We start from the raw sequence: 8,251 nt of genomic DNA on the forward strand, positions 1-8,251 counted from the left end.
TTGTAAAGCAGGCCTGGTGGTGATGAAATCTCTGAGTGCTTGCTTGTTTGTGAAAAATTTTACTTTTCCTTCATTTATGAAGCTTAATTTGGCTGGATATGAGATTCTGGGTTGAAAATTCCTTTCTTTGAGGATATTGAATATTGACGCCCACTCTCTTCTAGTTTGTATGGTGTCACCTGAGAGATCTGCTGTGAGTCTGATAGGCTTCCCTTTATAGGTAGCCTGACCTTTCTCTCTAGCTGCCCTTAAAATTTTCTCCTTTATTTCAACCCTGGTGAATCTAACAATTATATGTCTTGGGGTTGCTCTACTTGAGGAATATCTTTGTGATGTTCTCTGTATTACCTGGAGTTGAATATTGTCCTGCCTTACTAGGTTAGGAAAGTTTTCCTGAATAATATCCTGAAGAATATTTTCCAGCTTGGATTCATTCTCTTCATGACATTCAGGTACACCTATCAAACGTAAATTAGGTCTTTTCACATAGTCCCATATTTCTTGGAGACTTTGCTCATTCCTTTTTACTCTTTGTTCTCTAATCCTGTCTTCTCATTTCATTTCATTAAGTTGATCTTCGACCTCTGATATCCTTTCTTCTGCTTGATCAATTAGACGGTTAAAACCTGTGCATACTTCACGGAGTTCTCGTACTGTATTCTTCAGTTCCATTAATTCACTTATATTCCTCTCTAGATTGTCTATTCTCACTAGGATTTTGTCAAACCTTTTTTCAGGGTTCTTAGTTTCTTTACATTTGGCTAAAACATGTTCTTTTAACTCACAGAAGTTTCTTATTATCCACTTCTGAAGCCTAATTCTGTTAATGGAACGCACTCGTTCTCCATCAGGCCTTGTTCCCTTATTGATGAGGAACTGTAATCTCCTGTAGAGGGAGAGGCATTCTGGTTTTAGGTATTCTCAGCCTTTTTACGCTGGTTTCTTCCCATCATTGTAAATTCACCCACCTGTCATCTTTGTAATTACCGACTTTCAAATTAGGTCTCTGAGTGGAGGTCCAACTTGTTGATTCCCAGCACCAAAATCCTAGCAACCCACTGCGCCGGCCAAAACAGAGGCATTAAGATTCATGGTGCTTTTCTGCCCGGGAATCTCCAGTCTGGCTTCCTTCTTGAGTCCCTTTTCAATCAGCTGAATAGGCAACTCTTCTGTCCCGGAGCTCCAAACATCAACCAAAAGGGGACCCAGTCCCCTTCACTCTGCACCAAGAATCACCATGCCGGGGTGCCAGCAAAACCACCACGCTGGCCACAAGAGTCACGCTGGCAACCCATGGGGCTCCTCCGCTGGGAATCTCCTGGTCTGTGAGCGACAAAAATTCGTTGGAAAGTGTGACGTCCTCTCGTTCTCTGCGCTTTCATTGGGAGCTACAATCCTGAGCTGCTAGTAGTCAGCCATCTTGGATCTCTCTCCAAAACTTTATATATTACACTGTCACAGTATGAAAAAAAATACATAGAAGACTCACTGAAAAGAAAACTGCAGTGTTAAGAATACTTGTTCCTAAGAGGGTAGGGCAAGATTTTTTTTTGACAGTATTTTATCATTTTCAAATTCTCTATAAAGAGAACATATTAATTTAATAAGCCAGGAATGTTTAAAACTGGAGAATAAAGAAAACATACCCAGTGAATATTTCACTCAGCTTACCAAAAAATCAACTTAAAGCCATATATCTCAGCATTCCTTCACGTAGGCTGCAGAGATTTTTCATTACCTTGTGCTAGCAGGACATGGTTTTAAAGCTTCTAATGCACGTCTTTTATTTGGCTGTCCTGTTGATACATTTTACTGAAGTCACATTTATAGAAGCCCCTGAACAAGACACTTAAGCTGACTTCACACCGCTGTCTCTTTTCTCACTTTCAGCTATTCCATTTCTACCCCCACTAAATTTAATATGCTGAAATATGAGAAAATTTGAGTGCTAGCTTTGCTCAGATGATGGAAGATCTTGACAGCAACTCCATCCCCTTGTAAAAACTCTCAGTCAGCGTGAAACCTACTTAGTATAACAAACACCACAGCATGAACTATTTTTGCAGGTGAGTTGTCTTGTGGGCAGCCCACCCATAAATTAAGAGGACAGGCTAGAACAAGAAAAGTGGCTCCAACAAGAAGAGGGGGAAATGGAGTTTAGCCTCAAACCCCCCACAGACTGAAGGTCACCAGCCTGCTGAGACTGACAATTCATTATAATTTATTAGTGAGAGCATTTTTCCTTAAACCAGCAGGAGCATTAGAACCTGACACATTACTTTTAAAAACTCAATAGAAACTGAAAAGGTTTTCAGAGGACATGAGATATATGGAACACCAGAAAGGGAGGCAAAGTTTATGACTTGTCAGCCCAACTTGGATTTTCTTATAAGCAAAAGGACTTTCCAAATGTTATTGGAATCTTAGTGGTGCTATAATAGCGAAATTATAAACTCCTGGGATCCATTCTCTAACTTATAGTGGGTGTTCAGAGTTTGTAGAGTTATTCATAAAATATTTTGCAGAAATTAGTAACTCACATCATTATTAATATAAGTAAGTCCTAATCTATTTATACTGCCAATGTGAACAAATTTTACCATATTTGATTTTAACATTGCAGGTATCCAATGAGTCTTCAAAAGAGCACTTTAAAAAGTATATCCCATGTAATACTAATTTTTACCTGGCATTCTTCAGAAAAAAATTAAAGATTCTGCAGTCAAATAAGTTTGGGGAACTTCTGATATCCCCTAGATTCTCGATGTGCATTGCTGTATTAAAGGTTTTGAGAAACCTGGAAGTAAAGAACATTGTTTGAACCATGTCTAACTTTTGAATGTTTTTGCACAAGGTATCTTTTAACACAAATGCCCCAAAGACATTTGAAATAAGCTGTCTTAGAACAATATTGCCTGCCTCTCAGAATTATAATGAAGAAAAAAATTTTCTGAACTATGAATGGCATAAATATCAGCTGCCGTTAAGAAAACTGGTTCATTATTATTTGGTGGCATTTATTTTTATTTCCCCTCTAGAGATCCCACAGTCTTAGAGAGATCCTAGTTTTAAATGTGATTGGGATCTCAATGTAATTAATTAAATGTGATTGGGGTAGAGGGGGATTGAGTTGTTCACCCAGCAGCCCTCCTTTTCCTTGACATTGTCTCTTCCTCTTTCCCTTTCATAATGTCATATGACACAAAAGGGTATTTAACCTCATACAGCAGATACTATGATATCTAACATGTGTTTCCTTTCATAGGGTACACCTGACATCTAGTTACTGAGAAAAGCAATCAAATTATAATTTTATTTCTGAATTCTAGAATTTCTACAAAATGCATACTTCGATGTGAATGTAGTAAAATATTTAATATCAGAAAGGACAATTTCTTATACTTATTTTCATTCTACTGACTTACATTATGATATTTATTTTCAATTAGCAGTAATCGTGCCTCAGATAAACCTCATTGGCTACGATACTGCCACTGCGCAAAGCTTATGATATTTATTTTCATTCATTTCAGAATGAAAACTTGATTCAACTCATATTATATTTGAGCTTTTACCAGGTTTGGCCTAGGATTCCTGGCCTTCCTGAATTGAGAAAGTTCGTTACAATGATACAGAAAAGAAGCAGAAATTTAATGCAAGAATGAGCACTATCTATAAAACAAGAAAAGTCAGTTTGTGAGTCAAGCTCACCTTTAACGTATTTTTACAAAATGATCTTAATATGTGGATATAGTATGCTGTCTAAAAGTATTAAGAATCATATAGCAATACTAAATGGAATGGAGGAAAACAAGTGAAAACTTTCAAGTGTTATTTGAAAGCTTATTATTTTTCTAATTATTACTATTATCTTTTTATTATTCCATTATTATTCTAATTACTAAAGCCGGATGGAATAATTACATTGTTTTCTGCTGTTTGCTGCTTCTTGTCCTTTCTAAGTTTAGCACATCGTTATAGTTACTAAAATGTTCGCCTTTTTGAAGTCCTTAATCCCAAGGACTTCCTTTCATTAAAATGTACCTGTTAAAACATGTGTAGTAAAGGGAAAATAATATTAGAACTTGTTCTAAAATGTAATGCACTTTTTCTGATGACAAAAGAAGAATAAAACTGCATTTTTGAATCTGCAAACATTTGACAAAGGCTCACTCACCAAGGAAGATAATGAATGAAAGGTCCCATGAAGACTGATTAACGACTCAATGTTATGCATAGTAGGGGTGACATGCTTGGCCCACTTGCTCATCTCCATCCTGACTGAGCACATCACCAATGTGACCACCTGAAGGAGGAAGACCTCAAGCCAAACAACAAATAACAATGACCATGGATGAACAAGAGAAAGTGGTGAAGACTCTATTGTAGGATAACTTACCAACAGGAGGGGTTGTCTAGATCTTCGATGGTAAAAAAGAAAAAGAGGCAAGGTAAGAGAAGTGATACAGTATGGGCTCTGGGATGGAAGTGCCAGAGTTCAGAGCCTGACTCAGCTGCCTCTTACATTAAATTAGTCAGAACATTAATAGGAATTATCCAATAGGATTACAGTGATTGAATGAGGCCTTGTTTGTAAGCAGAGAATAGAGCCGAGCACACAGTTGGGATTTAATAAATATTCCTTATTATTAAGGTGATTCTTTATGTAACCTATGGAAAGAGGTGCACACTCTGCTATGTACCTGCAGAGGATAAAATTAGAACCATCAAAGGAGATTACAAAGAGACAGAGTTAAATCCAAGAGAAGAAAAAAATGAACAAAATTTGAAAGTTAATTTGTGAATTAGGAGTGGAAGGAGTCCTTTCTGTTTCCAGCTTCGGTTTAAGTTGTCTGTGGCATATGGTGTTGCCTCAAGCAGTGTGGTGGCATTCCAGCAGAGAGTGGGCATTTACACTGATCTTTATAAAGGAGATTTCTCCATTAGGTGGTAAATTAGTGCTGTGCCCTACTCTATGGTTTTAGGACTTATCAATATCTCCACCTAATGATATTGCAAAACACCTCTAATAGATATATAAATACCAATTTCTCACAAGGGAAAGAAAGCACAGAAAATGTATTATTGGTGTGAAGGTTTGATCTGACTGCTCCAACAAATGCAATGGACTCAAACAAGAAAGAAATTTGTTTTGTTGTTTTCTGTTTTGTTTCGTTTTCTAGAAATCAGTCCAGTATAAACATTAGAACTGCTTTGCTTGCTCCTTCTCACCTGTGGCTCTGATGTCCACAACACACTTCCCTCACATGATCCAATATTGTCACTAGACCTCCTACACAACTTGGAAACAAGAGTTGTAAGTAACCTGATCTTTCAAAAGCACACATTTTTAATAGCACCAAAATACTGATTATTCTGCAGAAGCATTACCCTAGAAGGCCATTATCCTATGTTTCTCCCCTGCATCAATATTTCTATTCATTTTTGAGGATTCAGAGGTAGAAGTAGAATAATCAAGATCATTGGGTTAAAAAAAATAGTAAAGTTTAGAAGAGAATGAGTGGTTAGTCCACAAAATGAGGAACACTGGATCAGGACTGGAAACTGAGGCTTCAGAATCCCTCTGCAGTAGAGGAGTCCTCTGAAAGCCCCAAAGCTGCTTGGACTCTCATCAGCATCATTGTGGAAACACCTTACCACTCGTGATAATAAGTTTTGAGAAGCACTAAACTTCATCCAAAGACTCTAATGAATAAAACTGTCTCCAGGCAGCTGTAACCAGCTGCCCACTAGACATAAAATAAGACATGTGGCAGCTGGGAAGACTGAGTAGTCAAAATAATGTATTTGATTTTCATTGCAAGAGGTACCTCTCCATCAAGGGGGATTATGCAATAGGGGCCCGTATCATGCTCACAGCTAAGGAAAAGCCTAATATGGAAGTCCCACTCATCTATAAACTATTGCATAGGTTTCCCAGGTTCTTTTCAGAACACCCAGGATGTCGCATAAATAAGATTCTACAGTAATCTCTATTGACTGTCCTTGAAATCCCAGCTCGAAGTATTACACATATTCTGGCAAAGGATGCAAAGGAAAGCAGGTGTGTTCTCAGTTTAAAAGCAAGCCAGTGGTCTGAATAGTTATTACTTGGGATTAAGTTTAACTGTACTACTTCTTTTTCATTCTGACACGCTTCAATATTTATTATTTTGTATTTAACATTGTTTCAACCAAACGATACTGTCTCCAACCCATATTCTTATTTTGTTTTATTTTACTAGAGATAGGGTCTCACTCCGTCACACAGGCAATCAAAGCTCACTGCAGCTTCAAACTTCTGGCCTTAAATGATCCTCCTTCCTCAGCCTTTCAAGTCTCTGGGATTATAGGTACAAGCCACCATGCTCAGCTCTCAGCTCATATTTTTAAGCAAAGCTCAAGAAAATAACTAAGGCATTCTCTATATTTGCTTAATAACTAGGATAGTCTAAATCCACCTTTGAAAACTATTAATGAATCATCAATTTCATATAAGATTGTCTTAGATCTTCACAGGGCCAGGTATCTGATGTAATTTAAGTTTATTATTTAATTTTACATAAATATAAAATGGAAGACCAATGTCGATGCATGATCAGAATAATTTTGTTTCAATTTATTGTGTTACTAGTAGTAGTTAATGTGATTTGGATCTTGTTTTATTCCCTAAAGAAATGACAGGGGGAAAAAATCATGTATTTAACTGTTTCTTACAGAAAAAAAATCATATTTGAAAAAAATTAAAGCCATTTTTTATAGTTTTCCATTGAGACTAGACATCCTTAAAATTTTACCATAATGTCTTTTAGAAGAAAAGGGTTGAGAGCTTTTAGATAATTAGACATTTCATGGAAAATAAAACATAAAATTCCAGATAATTTTTTGAATATATTGTTTTTAGTTCATGTAAGGTAGGATTTTAACATAAAAATGAGCTTTTTAGACACTGAATTTGCTAAAATATACAAAGTCACTACTAACAGCCTTAAAATAAAATATTTAAAACAGTAGGAACAGAAGCTGCTGCTCACCTCTAGGCAACATTGGCTACTTATAGTGTTATCTAACATTTTTAAATGATGTTTCTCATAGTGTTACCTCTAGTCATTCCTTTGTCTCACATAGTCACAAAACATTTTCTTCCAGATAAGAGAAAAGATCAAGTTAGCCATCTAAAGACTAAAAATACTCACAATTTTGAGAATCTAGTATGAAATACAAAATTAGTATGCAGCTTTTAGAATACTTGAATAATGAGCTGTTGCTTTCCAGGAAGTCACAAGTTGCATTTTGGAGCTGAGCTTGCAAATCTGCCCCAGAATGAAAAGCTTGTGGCTCTGATTTGTAGAGTATTCATATTTGGGCGTATCTGTTGTAATGTATCCTAACTTACATGATGGCAGTTGGCAGCCACAGGCACCAGCTGCATAAATATAAAAACAGCACAATGAAGGTAGGTGTATAAAACTTAAACTTTTAGGATTTTAAAAAGTTAAATGCAGAAGGCAAACCTGTCAGACTTGTAGGGAGAACAAAAAGATAATGCATTTATGACCTGGAGAACAAAAGGATTTCTTAAGACCCAACATGTGCTAACCATAAAGGAAAAGATAGGTGAATTTGTCCAAAGCAAAATTAACAACTTTTTTACCAAAAGATGCCATAGAGTGGGAAAAAATAAACAAGCTGCAAACTGGGAGAAGGTTTTTCAACACACACAAATACAAGAGAATAGGACATACACTAGAAATATTATTTTAATCTCATACCAAAAATACATGCAAAAAACACACTCATACAAGTCAGTAACAAATAGATAATCCAAAAGAAAATGAGAGCATAAATCATTAACTGGCATTGCACAGGTGAGAAAATCTAACTAATAAATGTATTAAACATCTTAAAATATGCACAACTTCATTAGTAATTAAAGTCACAATGAGATGCCATTTTACCCCTACAAGTTTAGCAAAAATGTAAGAAACTAAATTTATGTAGAGCAAGAGGGACTCTCTTTCACCACTGGCAGAAGATAAACATGTGCAGCTACTTTGAGAACAATTTGGCATTATCTCATAAGGTTGAATTTTAAATAACTGCTCAAAGTCACGCAGTCAAAATTCACCCTAAACAATATAATTTACTGGAGGGACCGATCTTTTAAAATCTTTCTTGACTAAGAAGATATTTGATGTTTTATTAACCACCACAACGGCTTATTTGAAGTTTACCAGTACATATTTGTGAA

The 8,251-nt window shown here is 36.1% G+C and overlaps 1 pseudogene; it reads right to left on the bottom strand.

Annotated features, from left to right (window-relative positions):
* Positions 1-3,344: 3,344 nt before the first annotated feature.
* Positions 3,345-3,506, bottom strand: LOC118153208 (U4 spliceosomal RNA; annotated as a pseudogene).
* Between the last annotated feature and the right edge of the window lie 4,745 nt (positions 3,507-8,251).

The sequence above is a fragment of the Callithrix jacchus genome, chromosome 4 (assembly GCF_049354715.1).
Source record: "Callithrix jacchus isolate 240 chromosome 4, calJac240_pri, whole genome shotgun sequence".
In the NCBI taxonomy this organism is placed as follows: domain Eukaryota; kingdom Metazoa; phylum Chordata; class Mammalia; order Primates; family Cebidae; genus Callithrix; species Callithrix jacchus.